The sequence below is a fragment of the Cygnus olor genome, chromosome 6 (assembly GCF_009769625.2).
Source record: "Cygnus olor isolate bCygOlo1 chromosome 6, bCygOlo1.pri.v2, whole genome shotgun sequence".
NCBI lineage: Eukaryota > Metazoa > Chordata > Aves > Anseriformes > Anatidae > Cygnus > Cygnus olor.
In genome coordinates, this window is record NC_049174.1 from 34,520,669 (window position 1) to 34,542,131 (window position 21,463).

Here is a 21,463-nt window from a genome sequence, read left to right on the forward strand (position 1 = left end):
TTTTAAAGATAAAGAATCCTCATTAGTGCATCTGCTGGCCTGGACAGACTTCCTTTGAAAGCAATTTAAGTATAACAAAGTCATTTTCAAATTAAAAAGGAGCAGCAGCTGTATAGAATGAGAATGTAACAGCGGCAGCCACACAGCCAGCTCCCAAACAACAGCACCTGAATCTGACAAGAGTTAATTTGACCAAATGGCCGCTGCACCTGAAGGAGAGGGGGTGATGGCTACAGACTACATTAAGCCAAGGCAAAGGGCTGTTGAGAACTCAGCTGAGGGTTCAAAGCCCATTGAAGGTGGTGGGTATTTTGGCTTTGGAGGAGGCCAAATGCAGCCTTTGTTGCTCTGAATAAATGAGTTTATGATTCAGTGTAGCCTTGGTCCCTGTGAAAGGAGCCCCCATGAGAAGTTCCGTCAGAGAGACTGAATTACAAGCCAACAGGACTTTGCTGTAATTTATTTAAAGTTATTTACATGCACAAGAGTACATTTGTGGAGCCAGGTTCTGCCGTGATGAAATTGGAAAGGACGTTTACCTAATGCTAAGGTGATCCAAGTAAGTGTCCCCAGCTCTCTGTGACCTGTTAAATAGTTTGGAAAACCTTCCTGATTGCTGAAAGAGATTTGCTTATTGCTTTTCATTCACTTTTCTGGGCTTTCCCTAGCTTTATTTTTCCCAGTCTGGTCTGTTGTAGTCTTTTGCCTGTTATAATTGAAAACTGGTAAAAGAAATGTAACTTTCTAAGCATTCTCTGTGAAATGCCATTTAAAAGTGGAGTACTTGATGAGCCTTTGAGCCAACTACTGGGGTTATTAGATCAAGGTCATAACGAGCTGGTACGTTTGCTTACTACAATATATAGGAGTCTAATGGCAGCTGCAGTCATTTACTTCCCCTCCCCAACTCTTTGCGAGCTCTTTGCTTGGTTACAGGAGGTGTCAACAATAATGCCAACAGGGATGAAACCTGAAGAAATTAACATAAATAGTGTCAATGCGCTGTCTTCTGATTTAGTGCCAGTTTCTTCAGGACTTCATTTTATTGCTATCAATATTTCTTCTGATCTTCACTACTGTAACATAGTCTCAATACTGCAAATTAATTTTGTGTACAGGCTCTGTTCTGTCCCATCGGCGGCGAAGGGCTCACCCAGCCACTGCCTCCTCCCCACTTTCCCCCAGCTATTATGCTCTCTGCTGTTTATGGCTTGTTCTCTGCGTTTTCACACCCCCAGCATTTGCGAAAGACGGAGCGAAGCCACGGTATTTCATTTACTCTGTGTTAACTCTGCTCCCCTGGGTTGTGAGAGAGTGAAAATTACGTTGTAAGGGAAGGCTTGGCCAACACAGGAGAAAATATTGCTAAATGCTGAATCTGAGAATCAAAGTGGAGACGAGGTGCTGCTCAAAACTGTTGAAGTCATTCCTTTGGTGATCTTTGGAAGCGTCATTTCATGACTAGTTTCTGGGCACCATGGTGTACCATGGGTTTTTGTTTTTTTCCTTTTCCACTCGTCTTGAACTCTTACAGTGCCATTACACATCTCTGTGGGGGAGAGATTGGTGCTTTGATGGGGCTCCTCGTGTGGCAGGGAAAGTTATTGTGAGGTGAACACCGCTGGGGAAAGATGAGACTGATGTCTTCTGTGAAAAGAAACATTTTGATCTGGCTTCTGAGAGGAGTCTTGTGTCCTGGAGGGAGAGGAGGAGAGCTGCAGATGGGTAAGAGCATGCAGAGCTTCCAGCCTCGGACACTGTGACCCTCAGTACGAGCCTGGGAGCAGGAGGGATGGAAACAGCCCGGGGCTGTGCAGCTACCAGGGTTTGCTTGTGTCCCTCGGCTGGCACCAAGCTTCTCTCTGTGCCTGACAAATCCTTTCCTTGGTGCCCAAATTATTGTGCCTGATTATGGCATGTGCCTGCCTCCTTAGAGCCCATCGTGAGGTGTCAAGTATGTAGCAGGGAGAGAGGGGAACTGAGAGTAGGGAAATGCCAGCAAGAAGCATAACGTGAGGGGCTAAGAGAGAGCACCCCACAAATCCTTGACCAGGTGGGGGTTTTTAGCAGTAGCAGGGGGGCTGCGGGGAGCATCAGGCAGCTGCCACAGGCTGCAGGGCTGGCTGGGGGCCCTGACCTGGTGCCCAGAGCGCCCAGCACCAGGGTTAAACTACACCTGCGAGCAGTAGCAGGGTACGCCTCAGTCTCTGCTACTTTAAGCCTATTTGTCTGAGTGCTGTGTACCTTTTGAGAAAATAAATCATACTTAGTATTGAAGAATTTGCTCTCTGAATCACAAGCTTTTAGTAGTGCCTCTGGTCTTCCACAAGAAAATCTCTGCTGCCATCAAGTCCTGCAGGCTTACACACTTCCTACAGGCTTTTCATCCTGAAGGATACATTCCATGTTATGTTTTTACTCCATTTCTAGAGGGCCTGGTAGCAGTTCTGATTATTTCTGACTGGTAACGATCCTCAGACTGCTGTTTGGTGATAACCAGGCAAATGGAGACGGTAAATGTGTTCACTGCCTGTGGTTTCCTTTGATGTGGTTTTTGCCTATGTGAGCAGGTGACTTTAACATTATGGGTGTGAGCACTTCTCTGCCTGGATTGACTCGCTACAAGGGCAGTCATTATGTTCCCTCCAGACAGATTTGCCTCTGTATCAATTTAGCATACCTTTAATTACAGCCAGGAAGCCTTTAAATTTCATCTGTGTTGTAGGGGATTTTCTACGTCCTAGTCTGAGTTCCACCCAGTAATGTTAAATTAGTCTAATTTATATACAACTGACCTTGCATGAACATATACCGATATTAAAAAAAAAAAAAAGTGCTCAAAATTAAAAAGTGAAGCACTTACAAGACCCAGGACCAAAGTCACCTATGAAACTTTAAATCACCCTTTTCCTCACTCCAGGCAACCTTTGCTTTGTTCATTGTACAGAGTTCTTACTGGGTAAGTAACAGGCCAGTGTTTCTTTTAGTCTGCTCCTGTGTTATTTATGGAGTGCCGCTGAAACATTGCATCAACAAAGGAAAAAAAAAGCATCCTAGTTTTTCCCATGTTGCTTTCAGTGCTGATTTGCAATTGTTCATGAATTAGTTAGCATGGTACCCCTGCAAGGTGAGGTAGTGTTAGTCCCCGTGTGAATATGAACTGGGTCTTAGAATAAAAGCAAGTGCTAATGCTGGAAATCTAGTTGGAAATGGCTACTGTCCAGTTTTGCAGAGTCGTGTGTCTGCTGTAGCATGTTACATGAAAGTGCTAGATAAGACTGCTCGGCAAATGTTAGCACACGCAAAACATATTTTCATTGGACTTCATGCCAAAAAAAAATGGCTCAACCGCTTTACCCTAGACTTAAAAAAAAAAAAAAAAAATAAAAAAAAAATAAAAAATCAACAAACATACAAAATTCAATATCCCATTTGGAAAATGTAAGTAGTTACACTGAGACAGATTTATCTGTAAGGAAAAATGGGACCTTAAATAGAAAATGCCAGCTATGCTTAACTACAGGCATCAATAATGATGAAGCCATTGTTAAAACCTTACTCTCATTAAGATGAGGCCATAGTTGAATACTCCATCAACATGCAAAAACTGCAGATGTACTAGATTTCCTTCTACTTTTTTTCTGCAAATAGAAGACTTCCAGCTATCTGTCCTGTAAGCCTCTGAGAGATCTATTTCCCCTGGAATTTGGCTCCGATTAAAGCTTCTCGGCATGCTGAATCATGCTGGGAGTTTTTACTGGGGTGCTCATCTCCTGGTGATTGCGGTGGCTTCTTTATTTTCTGATTTTATTTTATTTTCTGGTTTCCTGGGTGTACAATCTGGTCCCTCTGGGTCTGCAGAGCTGTCCCCGGGTACCTCTGTGCTTGTAGACACTGAGGTGCCTTTGGGCTAAACTCCCTTTCTCCGGCGGGCTGGACTTCCTACACTGCGTTCGGAGGTCTGCTGCGGGGTTTTTGTAACCTTTGGCTAGCCAGGGCACCCCTTTCAACATGAGCTTTTCCAAATGCTTATTAAGCATGGGTATGTTCATGTGTGACCTTTTCCTTGTCTTTTTGCTCTGATCCTGAACGACTGTTTCCCAGCCATCCAAGATCTACTTTCTTTATATGTAGTACTTAAGGTGACTTGCTTTCATTGCCTACCTACATCTCCAGAGTATAATATAAATTAATGTTAATTTTATTTATTTTACACTCTCCCCATATGTCACTTTTCTGATGTTTCTTCCCTTTTGGTTGGGAATGTGGTGGATAGGGCTAATTCTGCACCGTCTTTGATTTCACAGCTCTTTCATTTCGGGGGTAGAGAACTCTTTGCAGGACTTTTGCTCAGGTTTGGATTCAGCCATTAGGTTGCTGAATATGCTTCAAAAGATAACTGTGAAAATCTCATTACTTCAAACCCTTTTGAATGAGGCAGTAGAAAGTGTGCCGCACGAAGCAATCATGCATTATTATTTAAATGGCCTAAGATAGATCCTCTTTTTCTTTAATAGCATCTTTGACCTCCCTTCTTCCTGTAGTTGAGCCACGGAAAAATTACATTTTGTAGCGTACATTTGTACATGGCACTGTCATTTGGTTATTTCTTTTCCAAGGGAAAGCCACTTTCCTCCTCTTCCCCCCAACACCTTCTAAAAGAAAATTGAGCTTCTAGGAACTTAATGTGCAAACTTCACTGTTACATCCTGCAAAATTGAGATTGCTTAATGGAACTGGAAAATAAAGATTATTATTTTTTTCTCCTGTTATGAGCAAACTTAAGCAATTTTAGATAGTCATTTGTGGTCTGGTGAATGCAGGGAACTAAATCCTGAGTGACTGCCAGAAGTGACAATTTCAGTTGCTTTTTTTCCTAATTGAATTCTTTGATAGTTTCAAATACAGAAGCCCAAGTACTCGGTCTCCAAAATTCAGATACTTGTGACATTAAAGTAATGAACTTACATAAATATTAGAAGGATATTTAGGATTTTCACACCAACCGACTAGTGTGACATGCTGTATAGTTCAATTTTTTCCCTTATAAAAAAATCCCAGTAATATTTTTTTTCATCCTCAAACTTGTGAATAGTAAACACTTTCCTTTTAGAGGAAAGAATGGCAAGTTTAGGTTATTTTAGAGGCTTTTTAGAAAAGTATGTGTGAATGGGAAATTTCCCATTGCGTTGAAAATATTTCTGCAGTCTTACACATAGTGGTTGTTTTCATCCACCTTCACTAGGTCTGAAATAATTTTTTCATAGAAAAATGCATGGTGGGGGGGGGTGGGAATTGAAAATAGATGATTGCTGTTTAGCGACAAACAGAAAATTAAACTTCAGTAACTCCTGGAAAGCTCCTGCATGCATTCCTGAGATTAGGGGGAGCACTGCTATGTGTACAGCATAACTGAAGGGTGTTTTTTGGCTGATTTGTAGTGGAAGACTGCAGCATGTAGCTACCGAAGCCTGATATAAATGCACTCCGTGCTGCCAGCACCAAGAATGCTTTGGCGTGATGATGCCAGCCCGCCTGCTCTGCATGCTACAGGTGGGTGTCTGCAGCTATGCGAAGGAAGCAGCCCAGGCAGCCTGCCTTGCCTGCTGGTCCTAATTAGCCACTCGCCTCGCTCCTTTCTCATGCAAGATTTTTATCCTTCAAATACACTTTAAAAAATTCATAATGTTTACTGCTTGTTCAGATTGCAGGCTGTTTGGTGCTTTTATCATACATTTGTGTAGCCTTGCTCGAAAAAAAAAAAAGATGTTCTGTCTTAAATCCCTTACTGCCTTGGTCTTTCTTAGTCCAAGGTGCTTGGTCATTTGTTATATAGGTCATGGGAGGTCACACATCCTTTGTAGCATTTTCCTTCTGTACTCCCTTTAGAACTTTTTTTTAACGCCTCAAAGAGTTTGCTTCTTTATTTCTTCTTAAAGAATATCAGCTTTATTTCTCTACTAAATCACAAGACTACTCAATCCATTGAGTAACTTGTTTTCCCTATGTTATGCAATCTCTACTTCTATAAATCCTTTGTATAAAAAAGTGGCAGTTCAGGTTTGTTAATATGAAAAAATAAGATTTTTTCTGCTAAAATTCCTTTAAAAATGAAAAGTGTGAGGCATATCTTGACAATTCTCTTTCACATTTAAAAATCTGTCTCTATAATCATGGTGAAATCATGCTAGGATTTGTGCTTTTAGCATATATTCCCTGGTGGCAAAGAGTTTTAAATGTGTATGTAGAATTTTTTTTGAGGTTCTACATTAGCTGTTGTTGCTTATTGACTTACACCTGACTTTTTTCACCTTCCTCAAGGTACACTGATAGTCATTTAATGATGGTTAAAATTCCTTACTCATTTTGCTCAAATTTCTGGGCAGGCCGTGTTACACCTGTATGTGTTGTGTATGTGCCCGCACGTGCAAGGTGTGTGTTTTCATAGGTACCTGGAAGATGATTTTGTGTTACTGAGCCCTTCTCCCATTGCAGTATTTTGAGGCATGACAAAACTTTTGTTCCTTCAGTTGTAGGAACTGTTACTGTGTGAAGAAATAACTCACAGACCAAGGCTGAGGGTGAGCCTGCACGGTGCTAGATGTTGCATAATCCAAGAGTTAGTTATTTTAGGTTGCAAATTTGTTGAGATTAAAAAGTCAGATATAGAAGAGGCTCTATTTAATGGAATATTATCATCCTCATTTTGTGAATGAGAGGAGCTGAAGCATTCAGACAAGTGAATGACTTGCCCAAGGTCAGAAAGGAAACTAGAGCTAACGCCTTATCTCCCTAGCTGCAGTTTCAGCCAACTAAATGCACACTCATCCTTCATGTGAGTTCTCAAGTGTGGCTCTTTTGTGCTTCAGGCATTCTTCCTAAGTCAAAATTTTGTGGAGTCTTTTTTTTTCTTTCCTTTTTTTCTATTATTGTTCTATTTGTTTAGGGAAAATAGACAGTAAAATTAAACAAACAACCAAAAAGAAGATACCATGAAAATGTTTTTCCATAAGCTATGAGTGTGGTAGAAAGATGGAAATATAAAACCAGCTGTTATTTAATGATGACCTGCACCCTCTTCCTTTAAGAGTTTTAGATGATCATGAAATTAAAACACAGAAAAAAGATTATTAAATTCTATAGTTAGAAAGGACTGAAGTTTTAGCTAATTATAGAAGAAATATTTGAAGGGATGGATTCGGTTAGGGAAAAGAAGAATATCTGGATACGTGTTTTAAAAATAAACTGCCACTTCATAACCTTTTTGTCCATGATCATGTGATATTTGTGAGGTGGCTGAAGTAGATCTGGTCTAGCATTTCTTTTTTGAAGCACAATGTAAATAAGAATTTGACTGAGTTAGTGCCCCTGGTCCTCCAGCCTGTCTTCTTCTCTATTTCTCCCTTTCTCTTCTTCTTCTTTTTTAATCGTAAGCTTTTCCACATTTATGAAAAATCTGCCTGACATAATTTTAAGGCTTCAGTTTGTAATCCTCTGTTACAGAACATTGGGCTGAGGGTTGTAATGAATGCTTTGTGAATGAATAACAACGTTATTTTAGTACTAATATAAGGAATTGGCTTTATAATTGAAGTATCAGTAAATTCATCACCAGATAGACTATTAACAAAGTAATTACATTCATTTCTCCAGTTTATTGTTATTAATTTCAGATACACAAGGTCGTAGTGGAAGTCATCAGTCCTTGCTTGTGAAAATCCAGGGTAAGATCCAGCTGGTGTGATTATACAGCAGATGATATATTCCTGTAGGTGTAGTATGCGAGACATGGGACACTGAAGCTAGCTCAGCTTCTTAATTGTGCCCAAAGATCTATTAAATCTGTGATTTATTTATTTTGTGTGTGTTTGCATAGAGGTGCCTGAAAAGGAGATGCTGGCATTGCTATAACGTAAAAATTGCAGAGGAGTGTATGGTGAATGTGGAGTGGTGGTGGTTCCTTGCATTTCACTGCTGGTTTGGACAAGAGCAATGACAGACCTGCTGATGGCCTGCCCAGCTGTTCCTGTTACAGGACAGCAGGGAAGTCTGCACTGGTTTCTAGAGGACTTGGTGAGTCTTGAACCAGTAAAGCACACTATTTCCCATGTTACGACTCCTAAGCATGAGCAAAATTACAGCAATCTGGAAATTAGTCCATGTGATCAGGCCCTTGACTCAGAACTAATACAGGCAGGGTCTGTGGACTACCCTGTGGTATTTAAGTTCTTGTGATCAAATCATGGGTGCTCTTTTTTAGCCTTTCCATGCTATTAGCTTCATTTAGGATTCCCTGTTAGTAAGAAACCAGTCTAAAAACTCTTCCTTTTAATCTTTTTTTCCTCTATCCCAATTAGTTTGTAAATTGAAGTCGCTTGTTACTGCTAATGTGTTCATTTAATCTTTTTAATTTCTTATCATTTCTGCGTATTTTGGGGGAATCAGACAAGTTACAGTAATTCATACTAGCAACAGCATCTACTTATTCACCTGAAAAAATCAGCCTTAAAATAATTTATCTTTCTGAAAGATATTTAAAAGTGTAACTGAGATAAGTGTTTGATTGTGCTTCAGTTAAATTCAATAAACAGGTATTTATGCAAATTCAGTTAGCCTTACCAGTCAGACATTCAGTTAATAAGAAGATTGATATGTGAATAATTCACTTGCATAATCGTTAGATTTCAAAACACCTTACAGAGAGGGTAGTAACAAATCTCCTTCCTGGAGAATGGGGAATACTAGAGGGAGGTGATTTACTGATTAAGTGAACCTGTGAGCTGCTGGCAGGACTGGGAGTGGGCATGTACTGAGCCTCACCAAGCCCCATCTGCAGCTAAAACCTTACCTCAAATACCTGCATTTGTAATGCTGTGAGTACTCTGGATAGTTATCTGTAATGAAGATTATACATGTATACATGCATTGGATATTTAAGAGATGGAATTACTCATACATACATCATGAATTTGTATATATGTCAAGAGTAATAATAGAGGATATTTTTAAAAAATATAAATCAGTCCATCAATTGACTGAATGCACTTAGAAGATATGAGGATACTTATGTATCTACTTCAATAATTTATACAACTTGATTTTAATCATTATAATTTCTTTCTTTATTTTTTTCCTGGGGCACATCCTTCATAGGAAAAACACTCTTAAGAACTCTTCATCTCAAATCTCTTAGCAGAGTCAGGAGACTTTGTTAGCTTGTGGAACTGGTTTGGGTGTCAGAGGAGCAATATCGAACTGCAACTTCCCATAAATTACAGGGAAACTGGAAGTGTGGTATAAATGAAATTAGAATTGGGTGAGAAAATATGGTTTCAACATAAATCAAGTAACATTTCAGGTGAAACAAAAAAACGAATGTACAGGTAGAATCTTATAATTGAGTCATGTTTAAAAATATTCAAAAGTATCAAAGTGAATAATTGTTTCCTCTTGAGAGTTCCTTTCGATCATTAGTAGAACATGTCTAATGTTAATGGATCTTGCCCGTTGTTTGGAATGCTCCTTCCTGCTGGAACAAACAGAGTCACTTTCATATTTCTGAAGCTTTCTCTACATTGTAAGAAGCATCATGGGAGCTTATTAAGTTCATTAGAATACCGAAGAAATGTTAACAGCAGTTCTAAGTGCTTCTTTCCTTCAAAGTTTTGTTATTTTGAGAAGAAAAATGTAGGGAGTGAGCGCTGGAAAGAGACTCATGCTGGATGAAATGAGGAGTTGAAAAAGGCACTACTATTGCTGTTTACAGTTGTGGAATCTTTTGGGAAGCTTTTGAGCTTGGGGAATATGTGTGTTTTCACTCTTAGAACTTCATTTTTTCACATCATATGAAGAAATATCTAGCAAGAGATAAAACACTACCAAATAAAGTTCTGGTAGCAAGATGCAGCTTTCAAATATCTCAGCAGAGAAAACGTCAGGGCATCTGTTGATCTGACAAGCTGTATTATATACAAACAAAATGTATACCTTAAAGAACTGCGTGTCTCTCTTCCACGAAGAGCACAGTCTGACGCTGATGCTTCTTGTCTTCTGACAATGGTAATGTGAAGAGTTATACTGGTCCAGAGCATCATCTTATTTTATTCAGCAGTTGGAATCCAAGATGAAAGCCCGATCGTATGGATGCACAAGAAAGCTTTCACATAAGAGAAAAGACCTCCTGGAATCAGCCAGGATGTGAGAAGCCACAGTAAGCTTTGAGTGAAAGATGATGCACATATGATGAGCATGTGAAGTTGCACCTGTATTGGTGGTTAGGACCCAGTGGGACTGATTTGAAAGTGTTTTGGACTTTGGCTGACTGCTTGGCACATAGAGGATGCCAGAGAGGGAACGGGAATGCTTAGGTTAAGCAGAGAGGTAGTTCTGTGAAACATTAGCCTGAAGGTTGTTACCTAGTCTATATTTTTGGATGGGATTATCCAAATAGATAGTGAACTAGGAGCACGAATGGTGATGATAGATGCAACTTTGTGGAACCATGTAGGAAGTTGGAAGGAGGATAAAAAGGAGGCTCATTTAAAAAGTGAAGGAGAAGGGAGGAAAATCAGGAAGTGACAGGGTCACAGGGAAATCAAAGGAAGACAAAAATTCAAGTGAAAGGCTGATTGCTTGAGGGGGTCACTCATTCACAATTTGAGCAATAGAAGAATGGAAACAGATTGAAGTTTTAGCAACTACACTGACACTGAGTTAATGCTAGCTGAAAGCTGGATTGAAACAGAACTAGTTTGAGACTTGAAAAAACAAAACCCTGGCTCACTACAGACAGGTTCAAAGAGCTTAGGACAAAAACAAACAAGCAACTATGAAGTAAAAATGAAACTCTCACACGTCTACTGAGATGGAGGAACCGATACATAGTAAGGGTTTGAGGAAAAGAATATGTACAGGAATGCAGACAGCGTGAGGGAGATTGGAAGGTAGGATGTGCAGACAGATGAGTTGGAAGAGAAGAGTAGTAGAGGAACTTACGCCCCTCGACATGGAAAGAGGAGAGGTTTGAGCCTGGTTCAGCAAAGTGAAATACTGTGCCAGCAGGCTTGTAAGAATCCTTTCTTGTCCCGGTTCCTTCCGTCTGTCAAGGGCCATTTTAAACTTACTGTAGTTTATAGGGAGACCCAAAGGTGAGAAATATTTTTAAAAGAGGATCAAACTTGTACGCTGAATATGGAGTAATAAGAATAGAAGAGGTGAGGTAAATTTAGTGGGATGGTGTTGTGGTCTTAGAAACTAAAAATGTTGGAACTCCTCTGTTAGAAAACATCTATTACAAAGAAAGACTAAGGTCATGGGTGGTAGATGAGCTTCTAGAGTCAGTGAAGACATGGGAGTACCTCCAGGATGTAATTCATTGCATCTAGCTCAAACATCTATTTTAAGGTGAAATAGGCTGCTGCCTGGAGCTGCCTTTCTTTCTACCTGGAAGCCTGGACAACTCCTGAGACTGAATATCTAACCTGTAGATGGATGAGTCCTGCCCAAGTTGAGTATGCATCATTGGTATGCTCTATCCACAAAAAAGGCATCTGCAGTCGGAGGAGGTGCATTGTAAGACATTTCTCACTGAGGAAGGAACGTACTAATACAATGATGGAATGGGCTGGTGAGAATGACACAGATTTCATAGTGTTTCAGACACTCCAATTGCTCCTACTTTAAATAGATTAAGACTGGAATAGCAGCAGAGGGGAAATGGAGAGTCCATCAGGAGAGGATAGAGACTGGTCTAGTACCTAGAGGAGAAAGGGCAAAGAGGGGCTGTGATTACACCTGGAGGGCTTAGTCCCCCAAAGTCTGTGAGCCATGTAAGTTAAAGAACAGCCTACCTTACAGAATAAAGAGTAAAATGATGCCATTAAAATGTAAACAGCAAATTTGTCAAGAAATGTGAGCAAGAAAGGCTTCTAAAGGTGAATTCACTGAGTTTCTGCAACAAGCCTTCTAGCAGCAATAGGAACTTGATCAGTTTGTGAGGGAGGGTATATATACATCGCTGTTGCCTACAACAGCAGAGCTTTTTGGTTGGTTTGGGGCTTTTTTTTTTCTCTTGCATTCTGCCTCTTGCCAGGAGATATGAAGCAGACTAAGATCTGTCCTGTTGTGCCTAACTAGAAAGGAAATCATTCTTATCTAGTCATCTTTTACATAAGTGTTTTGAGTCCTTGTCGAAATGATGTATTCCCAAATGGCACCAGTACTAATGTAGATATTGAATTCTGAATAGATTTTTATGACACATATCAGAGTTTTGAAGATCGCTAGGGAAAGTATTTCTACTGACTGCAATTTGATGAAAAGCATACAATGCCCAAAATAACTGTTGATTTCAGATGTTGTTGCCATTACAGGTAATAGGGGAAAAAAAAGTAGAGCAAAATGTTTTCTTCATTTCATGCATACATGCCAGTTACACTGTGAAGTTTAAATAGCAATGATTGTCCGTCTGAAAACTCTTTACTTTGAATGGAAAAAAAAAATCCTTTGGAAACCTCTAAGATAATCATTGATTTTGGCTGACTGTATAAAATTTTTTGGAACGGTTATGACAGTAGATTTATGTCCGTGTGATGTGGATTTGAAACAAAGCCCTACTGATAGTGCAGAAGGTTTTATTTCTTTGTCTGCAATTGGCACAGGACAAATTGAGATATGCCTTTGCAGTACAGCATTTTGTTCTTTGATTTCAGTTTTGATTCTCTTCAAACATGCAGGTTTAGCACTTTCATTTAGATGTTCTCAGTATGAACAGAAAATAGATGAATTCAGAGGGGTCCTGTGAAAGAAGATAGTGTCAGGTGGGAGAAAGACGGTTTGGTTATTTTGTCTTATTTTGTCTTTCTGAACAGTGAAATACTAGTGGACGTGAAGGACAAGTTCTTCTAGTGGAAATTAATGTAAAAATGTCAATGCAGTAATTACTAATGGAACATAGTCTGCTGACGCATTAATTGAAGAAGTTTGTTTGCAAAAGGTAGAAAGTATTCTGGGTGGACTTGTTCTTTTTTTGTGTCTGTGCCTGCCTTGGTTTTCTTATCTGTAAAATGGGAATCCCAGACATTAGCTGTTTTTGAAGTTCTTGAATAATGTGCTATAAAAAAGCAACTTTTTTTTTCCAGTTATGGGTTTAAAATTCCTGAAAGCAGTCATAGAGATAACCATTTTAATTTCCATTTGACTTTTAATTCAAAGCAAAATAGTCATTCAGAAGATGGTAGTATATTAGGTCAAAGTTCCTTTATAGTCTGCATAATTTGTTTCTAGAATAGCTGAATCAACTGCTTATAATAGTCTTCGGAGTTCTCAGTAATAAGCCAGAAAGCCAGTCTTCTGAAAGGTTGGGAAGCCCAAAAACACGATCTTTCTCTGAGTTGTAGCTGTTCTCAATAAACCTCTTTTCATTTGTAATTTATTGTTTGTACTCTTCATGCCTCTACAGTTCTGAGGCTTCTCACACATTCAGAGTAAGTTGTCCTAAGTTTAGCCTAGCAGCCCAGATGCCGATGTTATGTTGTCTTTGTTTATTACAAGCAAACAGAATTCACCAATGCAAGTTTTGTGCTACAGGGAACCAGCTGGTATTGTGGTGCTGCTTCCCTGGGCCAGCACAGCTCCCTGGGAGAAAGGGAACCCAGCTCTCTGTGAAGGCACTTCTAACTCAGCAGGGTTCACTCCAAGGTGAAGAGGTTTCTGGGGCTTTTCCACAGTGTCTGAATCCCCTAAATTGCATTGTAGGCTGCTGTAGCTCAGCTAGGAAATGGAATCCTTTCTGTCCTTCACAAGGTGATTGAGTCTCTGCCAATCCTTCTGGACACTCTCGGACACTGAGACTTTAAAGCATTTACTATAGTAAATAATTAAGCAAGGCTTGTTGATTACCTTTGAAATAAAAAGGAATTGCTTCATTTCATAAACTGGAGCCCATATAACCACTGTGAAATAAATTTGAGTAATGAAGGAAGTGAGACAGCATGGTGTGATCACAGGAATCACATGAATACCTGCAGAACAAGTAAACTGTCCATAGTGATAAATACTATCTGTAGTGATAACTAAGTGACAGACAGTATCACCTACCTATGATTACTACATGTGGGATACTGGGTTTGACAGCCCAACAGCCCAGCATGGCATGTGTAATGTTCCACTGTCAAAGCTGACATATGCTGCCAATTGCATGCACACACTTAAGAAAACATAGCAGAATCTACGTGGTGCCTCTCTGCTGTGTAGTAGAATAACACAGTAGAGCTCTTGTTTATGTCATATATTTTATTTGATTTTGTGTTTACCTGGCACACTGATAGCACATAACAAATAATAGGAAAGTAATACCTGAGGAGATATTATTTATATTAGTATAAATACATTCAATCAGGCATAATAGTTTCATTTACTTGAGAGACTAAGATTTATTACTTTATCTTTTGGTCACTTAAGTAAATAAATAATATTCTATATGGCTCATAGTCTTCTGTGAAACACTTCTTTATTTTCATTCATTCCAGCAATTCATGAACGCATTAAGTAAAGCTCCATATTTAAATAATATTAAAATGGTGACACAAATTGAAGTCATAGAAGCATGAAAAAAGTACAGCCTGCCAAGATAAATTTCAGTGTTCTAATTTTGATTGTTTATGTTGCAATCTAAATGCCGAATATATTTTTGTATTGAATATGTTTTAAAATTTGTAGTGGGATTTAATTTTTTTAAAAATATGAAGTTACTGGGAAAAGAAAATATACTATGACTATAATTTTCTTGCTCTGCTGCTGACAAACAGCTACAGAAACTTTAAAACTATGTTATTTTATCAGAATACATTTAAGCAATGAAACACAATGGGTGGTGGTGTTACGGTAAGATAATCACCCCCTGAGGTGTACTGAGACACAGTGTGGCTGATTACCTCTAATCCTGTTGGGATGTAATTATTTCATGGTAACGATATTCTTGGAACTGCCTTATTGTTGTTATCAAATTTCTTTTAGCTTTATATCTAAACACATTAAACAATGACTTTGTCAACTTTGAGGTCCGTTGAGATTAATCTATCTTTTCACAATGTTTAATTGGCAGTTGAAATATTTTTTCAAGTCTGGTTTCAATTTCCTCCTAAGATCCCAGCACAACTGCAAGAAGAACAGTAGAAGACTTTGATCCATCTGAATGAAGCTGAAAAGCAGAAAGTTTTATAAAATGGATTAAAATTAGAGAAGGAGTCTGGTTAGCTATCAGGGATTCCAAGAACCTGTAAGAACAGGCTTGCATCGAAGTCACATCGGGTCTGTGAGCCTCCTGCTTTCAGAACTAATTTCAGAACATATGAATGAGTCTGAACTATGGGAGGTCACCAGGAAAGGCAGCCCTGAGCTCCTAGCAAGGCCGTCTTGTTGGGTTCAAGAGAAAACACAGCTCCAAGCAGGTTGGTTTATCTTGCTGCTTTAGGGGCAGGGGATTTAGGGGATTTTCCAGTCTGGAGTGAGCTTCTTGCTACTGGAGAAGCCAACAACTGTTTACAAGACAACTGTGTGCCTTGAATGCAAGAAGGGCATGCCATTGGCTCCTGTTTGAATAAACACTCATTAGGTGTTCAAACATATTTGCCTGGTCAAAGTCTAAGACATCCAAGACTTTCCACTTTCCTTCAGATTTATATCCTAGCTCAGCATGGCGACAGACAGACAGCACAAGAGGACGGGAAAATGTTGCAGTCTGAATTCTGCTGTCCAGTTCTTCAGTTTTTATTTTTTTTCTGGCTCATGAAGGCAATTCTGATCTCTTTGGCCAAACTTAAGGGAAGCTGCTCAGAGGGTATGTCAAGACCAGTTCCCTAACTTTTAACTGGGAGAAGTTCCACACAGTGGAAAGTCTTCATCTATCATCAATTCAAGATATTAATTCAAGGAATAATTGATGTTTTATCTAATTTATGTGGTCTGAGGGTATGCTTCAACCACAGGGTAGACCACAGATGTATGCTGCAGCAATTTTCACAGGCTGGCTCTCTTGCTTATCCACCTTGAAGGCTGGAGTGCCATGGGTCTCCTCCAGTATGTGCACCTGGCTGTCCTGCCCAGAGAAACCAAGACACAAGAAGAGGAGAGCTCTAACCCCAATGTTGAATTGAAGTGGTGGGTTGCAGAGCTGGAAGCACTCCCTGTGTTACATCTCACCCAAAGCCAATACAACTCTGAAGTCTTCCTTGGTAGTTTGTAAAACTGAAACATGGATCTAGGAGTTAAAATGGTATAAGCTGAATTTTACATTTGGGTGTAAGAGAGTGAGAAGAGTGAGAATGTTGTCAGTGGATAAAGGCATATTTTTAGTTATTACATTTTGAAATCATTGAGTTTTTCCTGGAAACAAAGAATTATTCTGCTGAATCCTCTGAGACCTATTAGTAAGGATAAAGAGTTGAAGTGTTCCTTTGGGGCAAAAGACACTATAGAATGGAACAAAAAGATCCTGAAGCAAAAAAGCCTGGAAACAGTTATGGGGGAAAAGCTTAAGGGAAGAAAGATTCATGCTTTCGTGTTGCATAAGTTTATGAGAGACTGAAGGAAAACAGAGAAATTGGACCAGTGTATATGTGTTGTGTCCAAAGCAGAGTAGCATATTTTTGCAGCACAGAAACAAAAATTCAGATGGTTTGTTTTTATTTATAATTAGTATATGCATGAGTGTTGGCTTTTAGGGATGATCTCATTATGAAAAAAGGATGAGCGAAATGTAATGCTTTCTGGACCTCTGCCCATTCCGCAAATCACATTCTCCTCCAGGCTTCCTCAGCAGAACATCTCTGTTTTCTACATAATGATGTACTCAAAGATGAGTTGCATTCATTTATTTTCTAAAGTAGGGCTTGTTTGCACTCTATTTGGAATAGATTTCTGTCTAATTATACTAATGCACGTTCAGTCCTAATCTAATAATCTGATCTGGATTACTAAATGCTAACAGAGCTGTTATCTATCATGGATGAGTTTATCTCAGTGAAGGCAATGATTTCCAAAGGGAATGAACAAGATTTCAGAGTATGTATGTGAATAATAAATTAAGATACAGATAGCACATGTTAGTAATGAGGAGGTAAAATGATAATTGAGTGGCTCCAAACTGCTGTGATTTAAAGTAGATTTTAATTGGTAGAGATTTGCAAGGTACATGACCATTGTGCAAGTTAACGGTCTTGAACTAAGAGGACAGGATAGTTTTTAAAAAATTATTTTTGCAAAGGAGTTGTCAACTCGAATTCAATTCAAGTTCCATCGGGTAGGGTTACATTTTGCCTGTCTGAATTCTATTTGGAGTTTAACAGCAGTATTAGTTTATCAATTCTTACATGCAACTTTTACATAGAGTTGTTGAAATACTGATCTTTTTCACTGCAAAGGGGTCTTAAAACACATTCTGACCTTTACAGAAAAAAAAGCAATTTTCATGATAAAATCAAATATGAATTATTCCAAGGAACAAGCATCAAGTCCAAAGTCACAACACTTGATGATAATGATAGGACTTCTGCAGGTGAAAATGTTGATGTTTTGTTTTGGTTTGTATTAGTATGATAGCAGGTCTTCTGTGACCAAATTTTGGAATTCAGCTTTGATCTGGAAAGTTTTATTTGAGATATGTGACCTTAATCTAATATTTGTGTTTTACATTACTGAGTCTGATTTACTGAAGAAATAGACTGATCAAGTTTAAATGCTGCAACAGCAAACATTTGAGTAATAAATTTAGAATAGTTAACAGAAAGTCCCTATTGGGAATTTAAGTTCCAGTAAGCATATTTCTGTGTCAATGATTGGAAAGAAAAAAAGATATTGTGGACACTACATGGTATGGCATGTCTGCTGTCTGCCTGTAAGGGAGAGAAGATTTTGGTAGCCTAAAATGCAAACTGGTACTTCTAATGGAGGGGGTGACTTGTGCAGCAGAGGAATAGGTGACTGTCTTTCAAAGCATCAAAATGATCAAGGATTTCTCAGATCTGCAGAGGTAATCCATCTAAAGGCAGGTCCTATGGAAGTGGATGGGGGGTAATGAAATCGAGGAGAAAAATCACAAGGGAACAAAATAAATGTGATTATTGCAAACGTACCAGTTAGACTACAGATTCTTCTGCTTCTCTATCTTCATAGCTGAAAATACCAAACTGCTACAAGAAAGTATTCTGGTGGGCAGAGCATGTGCAGAAATCGGTCTGAAAGAATGAACCAAAGGAGAGGTTCTAATGCACTGAACAAAGCAGAGCCCTCCTCTAAAGAAATCAGGTGGATGTCAGAGCAGACCACAGCTGGATAAAAAAAAAATGGACAATCTTCTCAGTGGACTACTGAGTTTAGAAGAGAGGTTGGGGATTCTGCTCATCCTTTAACCATTTAACAGAAAGTAAGCACAACAGTTATATGCAAGGAACAAGGTGAAGGAAAATAATTTCAGCATATCACAGTTAAACAAGAGAACAGGACAGCAGAAGACCCTTTCAGTAGGGATTTGACCTATTTCAAACTGTGCTTCACCAAACATGATTTCTAAAACCCTGGGATTTGGGTAGAAACACTTATCTATCCTGCTGATTTTCTCAAAAATCCTTTGTGCCCCTTCAGCAGCAGAGGAGAGACAGCTGGAATCACTGCAGGTGAACACTGCTTATCAAGGCCTGCTACTTGAATTTTGGGTTGTATTTTATGCCATTAGTAAGTGAGCTAGCAAATACTATATTAGTTTGCCTAGTTAAATTTGCATATGTATTTTGATGGGGTAGTAAATAATGAAAAAGACAAGAAAATAAGCTAGAGAGCAATATACTTATGAGGAAAAATTGTGATAATCCATCAGCTGTAGTTTGGTACAGCCATATGGAAGGAGAGATGAGACAATGACCCCAAAAAGGGATCACTGGAGATATAGTGCCTCAACACAAGTTTTCTTTGTCATACTGCGGCAAAAAAGGCAAATAGAGTGCTGTGATGTATAGAATGAGTATATTAACGAGTCATCATTTGCAGCATCTGTTGTTAGTATACTTCTGTAGCATGTATGTTGCAAGCAAAAGTTAGTGAAATGTGTCGTGATGTGAAATGGGGACAAACTAACATTTTCCAGATATGCTGCAACTCTAGCATCAGTGTGGGAAGTGGTGGAGAGGTATTAGCGGCAGTGCAGCTTCTTGTCCTCCGTTGTTGCAGGTAGGAAACATCTTCCACCTTGGAAGAACTTGGGAAATTCTAGCTCTCCAACTCTCTCTTTTGATCATGATCAGGAGGGAAATAAGGCTCAGGAAAGTATTTGTTATCTCTCTGAATTTTATAAGGCAGAAAGAAGATTGTACCTATTGCAAGTAAAGAGGAAAAAACTATAAATCACTAAAAAAAATAAATCTATTTTCTTCAGAAATTATGAGCACAAATATTTAGATGCACAAGATAAAGAGTTACTCTTTCCTCAGGTTCCCAGCACTGGAGTCTGGGATTTTGCTGGCCATCCTAATGATGGCTGTTTAAGCCAGTACCTCATCACATCAAATAGTTTTCATTTCTAATTGTTGATGATGGGGATATCCAACTGAAATCTTGGCCTTAGTAGGCTAAAATCCTTTTTATACAAAAATGCAGTTTTACTTACAAGATGGACAAAATGTAATGACAGCATGATTTAATATAGATTGTTAATAAATGCTTTCTTAGTAGTAGATAATCCCTGAGATGTTGTTCCTAACACAAGAAGACAGAATTCCTGCTTTGGACAGTTTATTCTCTGAGCAAGAGTGTTCTGTGATTTAAACTCTGTCAGTGGCTGGAGGAGTCCCTGTTCAAACCCTGCCTCTATAACCTTCTTATTAAACTTATAATATGGTTTATATAACTATCAAAGCACTGAATTTCTTCTAAAAATAGAAATAATTGCATGTTTTACAAGTGGATGCATATTTACAAGGTACACGGTGGTGCACGTGCCTTGAAGACCAATGTTGCTTTCTCTGGGAGCAGTATCTGAGCTGCTTGGGAAGGATGCTGAGTGGTTCCTGCAGGCCGTGATGGCTCCTGGACAGCCTGCATCAGTGGAGGAAGGAGGTGAGCTGCCAGGAGATGCTGGACTTAACGTGACTTGCTTACCCTTGGATGTAACAACACAGCGATCTTCACTGTAGGCCTGCCTGCAGTGGCGTAATAGGTCTCTTGGAGAATTCTTGCCATCTTCTACCTGTAACCCATTTCCTTGTCGCTTTTTCCCTCAGCTTTCACTTCCTGATCCATATGGCAGGCATGTTGTGATTCTCATCCTATGAAAATTTTAGTAGTGCCAGGGAAGCCTCCAAGGTGGAGGGCATTACACAAGTCGTCTTCTGCAGAGCTAAGCAGGCAAGGCAAAGCTAATTAAGAGTTGGGTAACTGAAGTAGAACGCCTGGATGCCCTTTATTCATTTGATAGAAATCTTATAAAGGAACTCATTAACTATAACTGGTTAGTTCAGTTAGTGACTTTTTTTTAGTTTATTAACAAATGAGATGTGGACTCATTATTTCCCTCTTCTTCCTCTTAATCTCTCTCTCTTCAAAGCAAAAATGCCCCAAAACAGAAGTGAGAATGTGGCCTTTACAATGTGCTCACTTGCTAGTGTCTAATGCCCTCTAATTATTTTCAAGATAGTTTTCACTCTTCTATCTCAGCTGACTCATCACTGTCTTTGCCCCTTTATATCTTTGTCTATTTTCCCACTTCATTTTCCATTCTTTCATTCCTCCTTTTCTCTTTATGCTTCTGGCATCTGTTCCCCAATTCCTTCCTCAATGGTTTCTCATGAGACCGGCAGCCAGGATCCCGGACCAGCTGTACTGTGCCCGACATACAGAGATCAGAAGCAGCGCATGCTCGGGGCCTGCCTCGAGCTCAACTGGAAAGCTAAATCTGCTTTGCTTTCTTTGGAGGCTGAACCAGATGCTTCTTTCTTTCCTTTTTGCATTGTTCGCATCCTGTGGAATTACAATTTTTCTGCTGCTGCTAATGCTATTTGTAAGTTATTTCTTCCTGTTGAAAATGTGACAATTGCAGAGGCTCTCTTTGTAGTTTAGTTAACTGAATCGTCGTGATTGCATCTCACCTCTTGCCTTATGTTAATTTGAATTATTTTCTCCTAGAAAGCTGATGGCGTATGGGTGCTGGCAAGGCAGCAGCAGGCATCACTTGCACCCTTGTATTTCTGTATGCTGGTATTTGCTGGCAGAGAACCTGGGGTGGATTAGGGCAGATTATGGGTCTTCAGCCCTTGGAACTACCATGTACTTCTAGAACACTGTTGTGATCAAAGCAGTACCAAGAGCTGTCTGTCAGACAGCTGGCCTCTGTGCATTGTTTTGAATTTTCTCAAGTAAAGGAAGTTGTGCCCCAAATATCTGGGACAGTTCTAAAAATGGCTTCTTTGAAAAAATG

General features: G+C 39.3%; 1 long non-coding RNA gene across 2 annotated transcripts; it reads left to right on the forward strand.

Moving 5' to 3' along the window:
* Positions 1-287: 287 nt before the first annotated feature.
* Positions 288-19,668, forward strand: LOC121072462. 2 transcript variants are annotated; one of them, XR_005821235.1, is made up of 3 exons: positions 288-559; positions 5,442-5,553; positions 15,145-19,668. It is a non-coding gene; the product is annotated as an uncharacterized LOC121072462 (long non-coding RNA). The 2 variants fall into 2 exon arrangements; XR_005821236.1 differs by lacking the exon at positions 15,145-19,668 and adding an exon at positions 13,588-13,850.
* Positions 19,669-21,463: the final 1,795 nt, after the last annotated feature.